Source organism: Triturus cristatus, chromosome 1_1, assembly GCF_964204655.1.
Source record: "Triturus cristatus chromosome 1_1, aTriCri1.1, whole genome shotgun sequence".
NCBI classification, from domain to species: Eukaryota; Metazoa; Chordata; class Amphibia; order Caudata; family Salamandridae; genus Triturus; species Triturus cristatus.
The window spans coordinates 1,172,723,989-1,172,739,368 of record NC_140579.1 but is presented as its reverse complement, the minus strand read 5'-3'; the positions used below and the strand labels follow the sequence as shown (position 1 = coordinate 1,172,739,368).

General features: G+C 46.7%; 1 protein-coding gene across 1 annotated transcript in view; it reads left to right on the top strand.

Moving 5' to 3' along the window:
* Nucleotides 1-15,380, top strand: part of LOC146871807 (ETS domain-containing protein Elk-4-like) — a 321,519-nt gene that overhangs the window by 270,495 nt on the left and 35,644 nt on the right. The window lies entirely within an intron of this gene.

Genomic DNA, 15,380 nt, shown 5'->3' with positions numbered 1-15,380 from the left:
CTGGGACAAGACCAGAGGGAAACGTGTAGAGTGCACGCTACACAGAGAAGCCTGGTTAGGACGAGCAAGAATTTGAGAAGACCAGACCGCGTCGCAAAGGAAGGAAAGAAAAGACAGACCGTGAGTGGCAAGACACCATGGAGAAAGGAGAGAAGCAGAAGAGAAGAGGAGGACAGGATGTCACCCTGCAAAGGAGGACGGTACAGTGGCAAAGCGCCACAGAGCAGACAACCACCACAGGTGTGCAGGGGAAGAAGAGGCGAAGTGACCGGGCAGAGTACTCGCATCGTCACAAGATGAGAACACCCGAGACATCAGACCGCTGCCTACTGCCCAAGCGAAGAACAATGGTGAAGTCATCAACACCACCAAGGAGCAGAACAACACCTGAGTGAATCCACACACTCCAGACAACCGAAGTCCAAGAAGGCAAGCCACCCAGGAACTGTCTGTGCACCCCTGTCAGCCTGCAGCATACGGAAGTAGAGCACAGCCGGCCATTAGAAATCCACCCTCTTGGGATAAAGAAAGACTAGGCCGTGGCCCTGTTGGGAGTTCTGAAGCGACCCCTACACACAGCCTAGACGAACGCCCGCACAGCCCACGCGGTCAAGTGGAAATCCAGGGGCAAGGGGCCTCAGCGGAATTTCAGTGAAATGGGAGTCCGAATGGGAGAGATGTTTGGCAGCAGCTCCTCGACATGCGCAGGATGCATGGAAGCCACAGCCGGAGACTGGTTGCCCTGCGACCCTGAAAGGAAGACACGGAACCAGATTCCTGATGGAGAGGACACCGAGATGGAAACATCACCCTTGGCGGGCACATGAGCGACTTGGCTGTGAGTCCCGTTGGCAGTTCGGAAGTGACGCCTTAGCGCGGCCCACGCGGAGCCCGCACGGTCCACACGGTCCCATGGCCGCCCAGCAGGAAAGCCCACCCGGAGGCTCCGGTGAGAGAGGAGCCCAAGTGAGAGAGGCAAGTCGGAAGTAGCTTTGCCGTCAAGCTACAGGAACAACATCAAGCACGTTGCCTCCAGGCAGAAACCTCACGACAAGAAAGATCACAGAGTGGATCTCATCACAGCTCCCAGTATCCTGATGCAGGACCTTGTAAATAGACGTTATTACTGATAGACCAGGTCGGTCTCAAGTATCTTGCCAAGGCGTACCCGAACGTCACAAACAAAGTGGTCCAAGAAATCCAACACCGCCGGGCCGGCGGCCTGAAGATAATGCCACTTGTGATATATTTTGGGTATCTGTTTTCTGTACAGGTTGGACTTCATATATTTCCTTTTATCCAAAGTTGGGAGGGATGTAGTATCCGGCTATATACCTCTTCCCAGCTTTCAGTAACCGGAAAAGATGTAAAAAAAAGGGTATTTTTTTCACAAGAGATTTTGGACTTTTACGTGTTGCAAACAGTGGTAGTCAATATTTCCTATTTCTGTGGTTTGTACTTATTTGCGGGTCATGAGGGAAAGAGGTGTGAAACATATTGGTTAACCTTGAAAGTTATAAATTTCTAGACAAAATTCTGAATTCAACAAGAGAGCTTTATGCAAATCGCTCATTGTTTTCCCAAAGGAAAGTAAGTAGGAAAAAATAGAAATAGATGACAATATTTCCATCTGTAAATGTCTGCTCAGATGGGTGAACTACAAAAGTAACACACAGTTAAATTTGTCATACACTTCCAGTTGCAGAAATATAAAGTTTTTATTGGTTGTCCAAAACACAGGATACCCAGAACCATAAACTCAGCTGCAGCTTTTATTGTGTTGCAGGGATTCTGCTTTTGCACAGAACTATGCTCAGGAGACCAGGACCTCAGAGAATTGTGGTGTACCAGAAAATTCCCCTCAGAACCCAGAACCCCTTATCCGACTAGCTTAGTATCCCATTCGTTAGCCTAGATCTAGCTAGGCGGTCCCAATGTATAGACAAACCAGAACAAGCGACTTAGATATTTCTCAGGAGTGGTGGGAATCCGAAATACCTGTTCGTATCTATTTGTTAGTCCACAACATAATAATACAGACACGGTAAAGTTTAAAGAGTTTATTTTATAAACCTCGCGTCCTAAGATGCAGTACTTTGGCTAACACTAGCAGACTAACAGTACAGATCAGAACCATAAGCATTATTACAATACCATACAAAATGAAAGGAGCAATCATACTAATAATGACAGTGGTATACAGCCACACTCCTTTCTCTAGAATCTAATACATTATTATTATTAGACTATTAGAAGGTCTCTTAGGTTAACAGAGGGGACCCCATACCGTATAGATCAGCTTAGTAGAATCACATCAAAGGATCAGCTAGCTCTCTCATGCATCAGCTCTTCTGTTCGAATGAATATAAAACCAAACTGTTCTGCAATATTAAAGACGCTTGTCCTTCAGATATTGGCAGCTGTATGTATGATATGTCTAAAAAGTGGTACGATCAATCTAATCACAACACTCTGTACCTTCTAGTGACCCAGACTCGTTCTTTGCATGATGTACAGACCAAGGACACATTTCACTGCTAAGAATGTGAAACAACAGTTTGTTATCCTGTAAGGCAAAGTCGAGTCAGCATTTTGAAAATGAATAACACATAACAACAGTGTCGTGTGCAGCGCAGCAGAAACGACAAGCTGGCTTGCTAACAATTATCTCGGTTATGCTAACTTAGTGTTGTAAATAGGGCGTGGCTTAATCCATCTTACAATTGATTTTGAATTTGTTCTGACTATGCATCAATTCATAAGGCAACATTTAGTGCATGATATATGGTATCAAGGAAAGTTATGCATCATTGAAATGTGCCTAAAAAAAATAAAATTAGGTATAGTGGTTATATATATATATAACTCTTCATTTGGGGTTACCCATCATAGCAAGAAATTCAGAATGCATTTTGCAAAATAGGTTTTTTATTGCTCACTATCTTAAATTTGTGGTTAGAAGTGGAATTTGGGCCGAGAGACGTCCGGCATCCACTGAAGCCTACTAGACCCAGACATTTCAGAAAATTTGACACCCAGGAAGTTAAGGGTGTTAAGGGTTGCATCAATGAGAGGAATTTCTCTTACTCAGAATGCTCTACAAATATCAGACTTTGGATAAAGTAACAGATTTTCTTCAGATTTCTAAGTGAATGCTCATAAATCTACAGTGATTGAGAAAAGTCTTACCACCCCGCATTCTCACACTTTTCTCTATGTAAGTGGTACCCCAATGTTTTGGATGGCACTATCATCTTTAACCCAAAGGGCCCCAAAATGCAAGGGTGGGGACATGAAGATTTATCCTTGGAATTTCAATCTTTCTAGTTAGCTTTAGTTTTTGGGTGCATGGTCAATCTGCAGCCAGGGAGTTACCAATCTGTCACGATTCGCTCCCTGTGCTCTCGTACCCACCACCAGGGGGCCGCATAGTGGGACTTTCTAGTCTTCTAATAAACGTCCAGACCCTCCCCTGCATGCATATCCTGACTTCCAGCCATTTGGACACTTATTGGGAATTGACATCCATTCCCAATCTATGCCGGGTTTTGTAAAAGCCAGCCTGCTCATTTTTGAAGCCATCCAGCTCATGCCTGAAACTCCATTACCTAGAATTCCCTGCTCACTGCTTTGTCTCCACCCCTGCAGGCCAAGGATGGTTGGAGGAATTCAGCTCACCTGTGGCTGGCTGCTGCAAGCCTGCCCACACCTAATGCATATGATTACTGTGAGCTCTTTTAAGCCTCAGCTCCCTTCAGTCCGGGGTTGGTCATTGTAGCTGTATACCGGTGAGACCGATCCTTGTTCCAGTGTTTCCTGAGCCTTTGATATCCTTGTTTCCAGCGTTTCCTGAGATTTAGTTATTCCTTGTTCCTGAGCACCTGCTGTTTCCCTTATTCCTGAATTAGCACTGCCTGCAGTGCTAGCTTGACTTCTGAGCCTTAGCATTTATTGTTCTTGAACTGCAGCAGTTTCCCTCCTCCTGAACTAGCACTGCCTGCAGTGCTACCTTGACTCCTGAAGCTTTAGTAATTTTCTGTTCCTGAACTAGCACTGTCTGCGGTGCTACCTTGACTCCTGAGCCTTAGCTCAATTCTTGTTCCTGCCCCAGCACTGCCTTCAATGCTACTTTTCTTTCTTGATTCCTGAACCTGCACTAATCTAGTATACCTTTGTAGCCTCCCCTTCGGAATATCATTTTCCAATCCCTGCCTTTCTTCCCATTTCCTTGGTTCCAGTTCCTAGTTTGCTGTCTTTCTATTCTGCGGTCTTGCTTCTGTTACCTTGTATGTTTGTTACCTGCTTTCTGCCAAGTGTGCACTGTGATTTCCTTCCTTTCCTGTTAAGCACTCCTCCTTGCTAGCTCCTTGTCTATTGTGCTTGTGTTTAGTTTTACCCCTTTGCTGTTACTGCCTTGCGTGTTCCTGTTTGATCACCAGGATCCTTGGACACAGCTGATGACCTAGGTGGTGCTTCTTGTTCACTGAGAGTATTGTCTTTGAGTTGCATTTATAACATCACCATAGGTATAAGATCCACAGACCCTGCCTTTGCTTGCATATCCTATATGTGGGTATTTGCAGTCCGTATCTGTAATAGCAATTGTGGGTGAGAATCTTACTGAGCTTTAGTCTTACCGTGTGGAGCTCCTGAGTGCTTTACCCCACACTCCCCTTTATTGTTAATGTTGTATTATATATGTGTCTTGCACGTCCGTCCTGGGTGTAGTTGGACTGAATGCTAAATTGCCTTGTGAATGCCCTTCCTTTCTGAGTCTTAGCCATCTTGTACAGGCTTCCCATTTGGATCCCTTTTTCTCCTCTGACTCCTTGTGTGATCCTGGGCAGCGCTGTACTACTCTTTCTGTGCACAGTACGTTTTCTACCCAGTCCCTAGTCCTTGCTCAAGTCCCTGACTGTGTTCCTGACATAGTCCCAGACAGTCCCTGACACAATCCCAAACATTTCTGAAAATTAGATACTTGGGGGCATCCAGGTTGGTGTGGTTTGTGCAGATCCCATTGTTTTGTCTTACCCAGACTGGCATACAATCATTAAACTTTGGCTAAAATAACATGTTCTTCACGGATGTATGACAATACAACGCAAACCGCATTTACCACGCATCGCCTTACAATGCAATGCCTTTACCAATCATATACCTTTATCATGCATGCCTTTACAATGCAAGGTAAGTGTATGGTAAGGTAAATGAGATAGCTATATATATATATATATATATATATATATATATATATTACCTACTGGCGGTCGCCAGTAGGTAGTTATAGTTAGGACCCCTTTTCCATAGGAAAACCTCAACATTCTATTTTGAATAACTTTGGCGCCGGTCGACGAATCCTCGCGAATTTCTCAAAATAGGTGGGGCGCTACGCTCCGCTCCTACCCTGAAAGTCTCGGGGGGATTCGTCAAGCGGGGGCTGAGATAAAAGGGGGGTCCCAAAACGCGTTTTTCCCATGCATTTTTCCATAGGACCTTTAGAACGAGCTACAGCCCGAACGGCTGAACAGAATTACTAGAAATTTGGCAGAGAGGTAGTCCTCAGGTCAAGGAAGTGCCTTTTGTAGGTTTGGTGTAAATCTGTTCAGTAGATCCTGAGAAAATAGCCTTTAAATCAATATATATATCTGTGGAAGCTTACGGTGCGCTTACCGTGCGCTTACGGTAAGCTTACGGTAAGCTTACGGTACGCGTACGGTGGCGTGCGCGAGCGCGATTCTGATTGGCTGTTAGATCTTAGTAAACATTCGAATCGGTCGAAACCAGGAAGCGGCGGCCGCCATTTTCTCTCTCGAACTGTCAGGGGGGTGAATAAAAAAGGTGGATAATGTGAAAAGGGGGCAGGCTCGACAGATCCTGACCCCCTAGCCTTGGTCAGGGGGTCCCAGAAGGACCCTCAAGGGCAAAAATAAAAAAAAATTATTTTTCGAAAAATCGCCGTATGCGCGTAGCGTACGCGCACGGCGACCTGCGGAATTACGCGTACCGTGCGCGCACGGAAAAAAATGCATAAAAAAAAACCTTTCGATAATGCAGGATATAGTACATAAATTATTAAAAAAAGGCTTACAAAAAATGAAATTAAAAAAAATTGCATTAAATTATAATAAAAATATAAAATCGAAATAAAAAACCACTATCCACATTGACCCCACCCCCTGTGCTTTTGGTGGCGTTAAGTGGGCGCGCACGCCACGAATGGCGTAAAGTAACTTAGCATTTAAAAAACCGTACAAATTCACTGAAAAAACCATAGGTTTCACACACGTTATAGTTAGGAATTAGCATTTAAAAAACCTTGCAAATTCACTGAAAAAACCATAGGTTTCACACATGTTATAGTTAGCGGAAATTTTACTGATAAAAAACCAGTGAAATTCCCCCGTTATAGTTAGTGCAGGCAACTATAACTCACGCGACCGCAATCTTCTGCTGATGACATATGTGTCTTTATGAAAAAAAAATATTTGTAATATATGTATAGCTAAAAATGTATGGAAGAAGACATGGGCAAATAAGTGTCTAAATACAGTATTAGCATCAGCAGAGGATTGCGGTCGCGTGAGTTATAGTTGCCTGCACTAACTATAACGGGGGAATTTCACTGGTTTTTTATCAGTAAAATTTCCGCTAACTATAACATGTGTGAAACCTATGGTTTTTTCAGTGAATATATATATATTCATATTTAAAAGAGATTGTGTTGCGACCAACACAAAAAAAGCTTAAATAATGTATTCAGCTGGATGACTCGTTTTGGCCTGGCGGTCTTTGTCAAAGCCACACGTAACAGTGAAAGGTGCCCCAATTCCCTTAAAAACAATATGTAATCATAGACATGGTGAAAAGACTAACATACATCACTTCTAGTACTGCATGCATTACTGGTATTTGACAATCATGCCGATTGCGTGAATCTGATCCAAAGTATTATGGAGAGCAAGGCACGTGTTGTTATTAGATCATGATTGTTACAATTGTTGCAATATTTAATAATTAAACAATACCTCATACAGCTGCTGAGTGGCAGAAAAAGAAACATATCAGTTGAATTTCAAGTGAAAATATTGCGGTTACAAACCCTCTGTTCTCCAGAGACAAAAAATTACAACGTGATCATTTCATTAAACTGCAGAGTGGCAGAAAAATATATTCATTGCTCTCCAGCTTCAACCTGCAGTTTCAAACCCACCCGTCTGTACACAATCACTGCACCCAAATGTTATTACATACCACGACAAGTGGCTTTATGGCTCAGATCTTAAACCTATAAAAGATTTTCATCTCCAAAGAATTTTATCATAACACAAAAAAGAGTGACAATATGGAAAACATATAAAGAATTGGTAATCCAGAGTGAACTGTAAGTGCTAAACAAATAAAACAAAATGAAAAAAAAACAATACACCCAATATCCTCAGTATGGGCATTATCTGCGGTATAGGCAAATATGCAGATGCAGCAAGATGTCAATGCCTATGGCAACAGCAAATGTCAAAAAACAAAAGAGCAGGAGGAGAGCAGGTAACAGAAACACTAGAAACAGACTAAACAAATCATGAGGGTTATTGAGGAGAGATCTCATATCCTTCAATTGTTCCTCACATAAATAATCTTGAAGGTTGTATCATGAGCCCATGCTATTTCCATCTGTCTCCAATGACAGGCAGAGGATAAACAGAGTCAGAAATCTCAACCAGTGTCCACATGAAGCTCCTCATCTTGGTTGAGACCCCCTGGATGTTTTCAATTGGGAATAATGATGTATTCTGACTCCATTCTCCTCAAAGCGCCCCCCGTCACTTCCTCTTACGTTCTTCATGACCCTGTCAATTCCAAAAAAGGAAATCTCATCAGTATTCAATGTGTGTACCTAGTGCCAGTGCCCAGTAATGGGGTAACTAGGATCCTTGTTTGTTATCACACGCAAGTGCTCCAAAATTCTTTTCTTGACAGGAAAAATTGTGCTTCCCAAATACTGAAGTCCACAAGGACAAATCAGAACATACACCACATAGTTGTTGTTGCAGTTTTTACATTTCTTGATTTTAACCTTTCTATTCTGCCTGTTGGTAATGTGAATGTTTTCTTATAAGGGTTGTGGGTGCCCACTTTACATTTTCTGCATTTAAAAAAACCCTGTTGTTCTCTGAACCAGGACCCTGAGTTTCCCTGTTGTTTAATGGGGTAACTGTGCCACAACGTCTCTCAGCTATCTAAATTATTAAAGGGCGAGGGCTGACTATATTACCCTCGACATTTAATGGAAGAGGTCTATCCTCCACTATAGATTTTATATTGGTCTCACTTAACCACGCACACAGGCTGCATTCTTTTAAGGTGGGGGATAACTCCATGAGTGACCACTTCCCGTTAAACCTAGAGATTAACTTGCCATCACATAGGCTCGCCAGAACAGATAATGTTGCAGTAATGGGGGGGAAAGTAACACTCAATAGAACAAATGGATACACCCTGCGGTGGGCAAAGGTCGACCCTGAAGCCGCCATAAAACATCTGGTAACAAAATGTAAAACAGCCATTGAAATCTTCCCGAGTGAATTAGCCCCCAAAGATAGTATTCTATTGTCTTTTCAGCAAATTGCGGCAGGGGTGAGGGATTGACTATTTGTGCAAATTAGTAATAAGGTAAATAAACAGGGATGGTTTGACACAAAATGTACACGCGCACTCACTAATTTAAAATTAGAACTGCATAAGCAACCTAGAAACCTCATCAAGGTCAGACAGGCGAGACAAGAGTATAGATGGGCTCTCAATGAAAAAAGATGCTTCCAGAAAAGATAGTGCTGCCTTCTGGAGAGTGGTAAAAACTCCTTTTTTACAATCCACGGGTGGCCCTACAATAGAAATTGCCATATCAAAGGAGCAATGGATTAACCACTTCTCCAAAGTATATAATTGGCAGAAGGATCCCCACTTCCAAGCGATTGACACGCCAGGTAAGCCAACTTACTATGCAGATTTACAGTTCACCCTGGAGGAAGTGGAAAGAGCTCTGTCAGCGAGTCAGAGCAGTAAGGCGTCTGGCCCCGACGGAGTCCCTGTGGATCTCTTTAAGTCGAATACCTTACTCTGGGGCCCCTTCATAACTCAGGTGATTAACGCCAGCTGCACGGCCCCATTACCTAAAACCTGGGTGGAATCCATCATAGTTCCAATTTTTAAAAAAGGGGACTGACCCCGGGTGCTATAGGCCGATCTCTTTAATAGATTTGATGGTTAAGGTTGTAGGACGGGTTATTCTGGAACGTCTGCAAGCCTGGGCAGAAGAAAACTCAGGGGCATATTCACAAGGAGCTATCGCCAAATTAACGGCACTTCATCGCAGCCAAAGTTGTGATAAATTTACCTCCCCATTCACAAGCTGGTGCGAACAGCCCACAGCACCAGTTTTCCAGCGATAGCAGCCGCAAAACACATCGCCACAGAGGATCCCCGCAACTAATGCTAATGAGATGCAGAAAAGCCACGACCACACAACTCCACAATATTCACAACGACCAGACAGATTTGCGATAAGAACACAAAACAGGCGATAAGGCGCGTTAGCACCAGGAAATCTACACCTGCTCTTACCTGGAGTTAAGTCAGATGGCAGCCAGCACCACAAAAGGGAGACCAGCCCAGGGCCACATCGGAAGGGCAACAGATGCCATGGAGCCACCCATCATGCGGCCCGGACACCCAAGAGGGCCACAACACCCACCGACACCACACCCAGGCCCGCAACAACCCCCCCCCGGACCACCCCAACCCCGGACAAAGAAACTGCACACCAACACCACGAATCCCAATACAAACATTTTGCCTGATGTCGCACAAGCAGGAAATACAACAGACCTGCGTGGTCAGAAAATGCAGACTGAGTCAAACAACAATGCAATCACCAACACAAAACACCATAAAAAAAAAGCCGAGACAACCCTTAGGATGAGTCCTAGCGGCTCCTCACTGGAAAATCTGTAGCACACAGCCTGGAAGACCAAATCCAAGAGAAGAAGGTGTGCCATGCGCCCACCAAAGGAAAGAGAGGGAGAGAGCGAGGGAGAGAGATGGAGTGAGATTGCACAAGCAGCGCAAGGCCTCTCGGGCACCTGGCTCCACATGCCAACATATGTGTTTGTATCGCCATCCGTACACTATGAGCCCAAGGCCGGGTCCCAATCTCAGCGCCAAAGCCACATCACATTCCGAAAACGCAAGTAGTAGTCAGACAAACATCAGGGATGAAAGCTCCATTGTTACAATGCAGAAGGCGGGAGGACACCTGCACCTCTGACCTTGGTCCAGGACGAGCCTGGAACACCCTGAGAGAGATGCCATGGCAAACGGGCATGACTCCCACACCACGCATTCCGCAAATGAACTATCTGACTCATCCACACCCATATACCCCTGCCTGTGGTACCCACGCATGGGATGCACTTGACACACACGGACTCAGAATGCCACTCTCCCCAACGCTGCACACACATTCGAATCATTGCTCAGAGCTGTGGCATATCCTCCACACAACTGCCGCAGTTTAGAAGAGTGACGGTTCCACGAGACGCACTAACGCAATGGCAGGCCACACCGGGCACATGCGCAGCCCCCGTCACGTGGAACAGTACCGTGCATGTATGCTGCATTTACTGGGTGCACTGCCACTGGCAGTGCTGCGGATCAGTTACCGGTTCAGCTTCCGCCTTGCCTACGTCACCTGCGTCCAGCCCTGGTACCACTGCCGAACATGCACATTCGAATGTCCCATGGATGTCTGCCTATCCAACACAACTCTTCATGAATTGGACTATGACCTGTGTCTGCGCCTCCTGTTGGATCACGAACAGGAGTGTAACCGAGACAGACGTGCATGGGATGCCCTGACATACTGCGCATGTATTGGTAGTTGCGCATGGGAGATGGCGTGGGCTGAGCACACCTGCCCGGACCACTTAATGGATTGGCTCACCCTGGTGTTCCTTGAACACGACAATGACGTACTGTCGGAACACATTGCACATGAAGCTGCATGGGCATTCATGGACGAGTAACTACGTTCCTGCAGCCACATCCGATTGTCACCCACAGCACATGTCCCAACAACTTGTTGCATCGTGGGGATTGCTCACATATCCCACCACAACAGAGAAAACGTCTGCCTTCGTCCAGGCTCTGGATGCATGTGCATGGTACAACGTGTGTGCACACACACCTGTGCAAGGTGATGCAGGTCCATGCTTGGTGCAACACAGCGTCATTTGGCAACGTTGCCAATTCGGACACACTGCTGGGGGCGAGCACACACATGGCAATGTAGCACAACATGTGAACCTGTCAGACCCTCACACCTGATCACCGTCAGCAGAGCAGTCAATCGGCGCACTCCGGAGGCAGAGCACCATGCAGATCCCATGTCAGTGAGTTGTGCCCCCTCACAAAGGGCAATGGGCAGACGCCAAACATAACATGAATCTTCCAGCAAGGTAAGGTGGGCTGAGAGCGTTGCCATCCGTGATGAATGTTGCCCATTTTAGCCCCAACATTTCCTGAACCCCGACATGTACCCATGCTGGGTGTAAGTGTTCCAAGCATGTCCCTGCCTGTTGTGGCCGTTGCCTCGTCCGTACTGATCGCACATGCCAATAAAGTCAATGCAACTCCACTGGTGTCTAACTGTGAGGTGTGTTGTTTGGAATGTCCACTCGTGTGCCACAATGAGCATCGTCCCTAAACCGGGAGGAACAGACTGACGCTTGTGCAAGAGGGGGTGTCCCTTTGGCAAGCTCCACCTCTGTGAGCCAGACAGTGATTTTGGCTTGGTGCTGGACGTCATGTGCACTGACGTGAATACAGCAATGTGAGTATGGTGTCCAACCTCTGACAATGTGGAGCAAGGTCATATACCACAACAGAATGTGTCCACGCAGCTGTGTGTGAGTAGGTATGCGACGTGAACTTCTGGTGTCATGTGGTGTAGGACACCACTCCTGGCCTGCATTCGTTTGGGTCAGTCCCACACACAGCCCTATTCAGTACATGGACATGTGCCCACGTTGGGGGTTGTGAGATTGTTGTTGATGTGCAATGGGGTCACAGCTAGTACTCGCCTTCACAGTCATCCAATTGGCTATGTGTCTCAGGGATACACATGCACATAGATGTCAGTTACCCGGGTGGACCTTCATGTGCAAACATTGTCCCTACATCCAGCCACAACTCCATACGTGAGTGAACATAGTGATGACACATCTGTGTTATTTTGAATGTTTCATTCACATTCAGGTGATTGATGGAGCTGGGGCTGTACATGGCTATCCAAGCACACATCACATGGAAGCCCAGTGGTGTGCCAACCAGAGTTCTTTAGGGATTGCACAGTGATTGGGAAGAGGGAGAGCGCAGTCCGCAGCAGGATAGCTGTGTAATTGGCCTTCGGTGACGGAATGGCAGTCCATGTCGGGGTCCGAGTGAAAGCCGCAGAGTGTTCCGGGGGTCACTAGGAGGTGTTTTTCCAGGCCATGATGCATAGGGCATAACCAGGCAGTGATGGCTGCTACTGCCTCCTTCCTCACACAGTAGTTCCCATCCCCTTCCTACTCTCCTGATACGGGTTCTGTGTCCGGTGTGTGTAGCGGGGTGATGGCTGCATCACTGTGCGCCACTGCCACATCAGACTGCGAAGGTGATGGGGCAGCATCACTGTGTGCCATGGACACATCATGGGTCGGAGCTGTATGTGTCGATGTTCCCGCTGCAGTCATCTGTGGCTGAGCATGGTGTGGACGGGGGTGTCCGATAAGGACTGTACGTGGTCCCTGACACCCACGTATGGCATCGAGTTTGGCTGCCATGAGCTCGAACCCCACACACAGCTGTTCAGCCAACTCCACCTGGGAAGACCACACACGTAGTATGTGCTCCATGTATTGGTAGGGGGGTCATGGGAGACTGCCGTGGTGGTGTATTTCCTGCTGTGTGGTCTGTGCAGGTGGTGGGATCAACTCGAAGGAAGCTGGCCTGCCCTGCTCCTGGGGGTGGGGTGCAGAGGCTGTTGAGTATCCATTGGAGGGTATCTTGACATATGTGCAGGTTGTCCTCCAGGCCATCAATGATGGGGTTTGTGTCCTGCTCTGCAGTAGGTGCTGATTGTCCCTCTGAAATGTTAAGGGGAGATGCAGGTTAACATAGTTTCACGTGTATGTTGTTGATTTGCATATGTTTACATTCAGACTGCATGCCAATGTACATTGTGACTGTTTTGGAGGAGCTGGCTATTTGATGGCAGTCTGTGTGTTTTCTGAATACATGACGGATGTGTGGTGGTACCCGTTCATTACCATCACACTATGTCAGGCAATACTAGGTGTGAGTGGACAGTTACTACGCACAAGCGGAACCTGTTGTGAGCTCTGTCCTGTGGTGCTGGTGTTGCACATTGTGCCACATTGCCGTCCTTGCTGATGTCCCGTGATTGCTATGTGTGTTTGCTGCACTGTGGGGGAGTTGCCCCTGCAGCTCTGATTTCGTGTGGCCTTCTCCCTTTGAGGCGGAGTGCCTTAGAATTGTGTGCTTATCAGGGCCTGATTTGCTTTTGACTTGGGTCATATGTGCTCTCGGACAGATTTTGTGGCCTGGTGCATTGTTCGTCTGCTGCGTGTTTCGTAGGGCTTGGGTTGTGGGTGCACGTGGACATGTCAGAGTGTGACCTGCTCCTTTACGGATGTGATCCGCACTGGGCTACCTCCATGACGTATCGTGGGCCGTGTTTTTTTTTTTGGCTGCTGCCATGCTATCGGACATGCAGTGTTACTTGCATAGTCAGTGTGGGTCACAGAGCGGCTGCTTTGCTGCATTCCGCACATGTGCATGGATCGGTTGTGATATTGGTGATAGGGGGGGGCCCTTTGTGCACATTGTGGAAGGGGGCCTACTTGTAATTTCTATGTGTACTGCTGTGTGACAAGCCAATCAGGGACATGTTCCTCGGTCATTGTGGGTGTGCAGTGTGCTACACTTGATTGTGCATGTGTGCCATTGTGCCCATCTCCCCCTGTCCCCCCCGGCGCTGGACGTTACTCACCCTGTTGCTGTTGTGTCAGGTCGTATCGTGCTGTGTCCAGGCCCCCCAATCCTGCCACCGTCTCCTCACTGCTGACTGTGACCACCATTTGCTCCAGCTCATCCAGCTCCTCCTGTGTCGCAGTGGGCCCACGTCCAGTCGCCGTTGCTGCCTCCCTGTTTGCAGTGAGTTTATGTTTTGTCTGCCTTTTCAGATCATGGGGCTTGTGGTGTTCGGCTTGTCCTCTGCACTAGGTCCGGGTGCATCCATGTTGCTACGCAGTTTGAAATGTTTTTGGCTTTTTTTTTCTTGCTCTTATAGTGCATTGTTCCGCCAGACGCGTGGGATTTGCAGGCCTGTGGCTGGTCTTCGCTGATTTCTGTTCCGCGATTGGCCTCATCGCATTTTTTTTGCGTTCGCGTATCGCATTTCTGCGGCATGGCGTTGATTTTGACGGGGACATTTGACGTGTTATCGGGTGACTATCGCATGCTACCGCCTTGTTGTGAATCCCACGTTGTCACTGGGTTATTTTCCCGCGGTGGCCTGCGATATTGAAAGTTGCCTTACGCTACTCTTGCAGTAGTTATCACACGTTCTTGTGAATATACCCCTCAGTTCTTTCATATATCCAATGTGGTTTTAGAGAAGGCCTGGGGACCATCGAGCAGAGCCTAAACCTGTCCTTACTGGTTGGTAAATATATGCAAGTCAAGAAAGGACGCTTTTATCTGACTTTCGTTGACCTCACCGCGGCCTTTGACTCAGTAAGACATGACAGACTTTGGGAGGTCCTTGGAGCAGTCGGGGTTGATCGCCATATTATTTTCTTTTTGAGGCGCCTGTACAAAGATGCATCGACGAGGGTGCGCTTTGGGTTGGCAGGTGAGCTCACTCCCGCTTTCCCTGTTAAGAAGGGGGTGCGGCAAGGCTGTGTCCTGGCCCCCTCCCTTTTTAATTTGTACACTAATGGTATGTGCCAAACCCTCCTTATGAATAACCAAGATTTTCCTACCGTGAATGGACATCCCATTCCTGCGCTCCTTTATGCGGATGACGCAGTTTTAATGTCTAGAACCCAAATAGGTCTACAGAAGGTTCTAGATAGTTTTAATGTTTTTGTGAAAGATTTGGGGCTAAGCACTAATATCTCCAAGACTTTTACTATGAGCTGTGGCCATGGGGTACAAAGCATGAAAACTATGTTTATGGATGGTCCAAAACTAGCTCAGACAAAATGCTTTTCCTACCTAGGTATTTTATTTAACCAAAGGGACTCGTGGGTACAAGC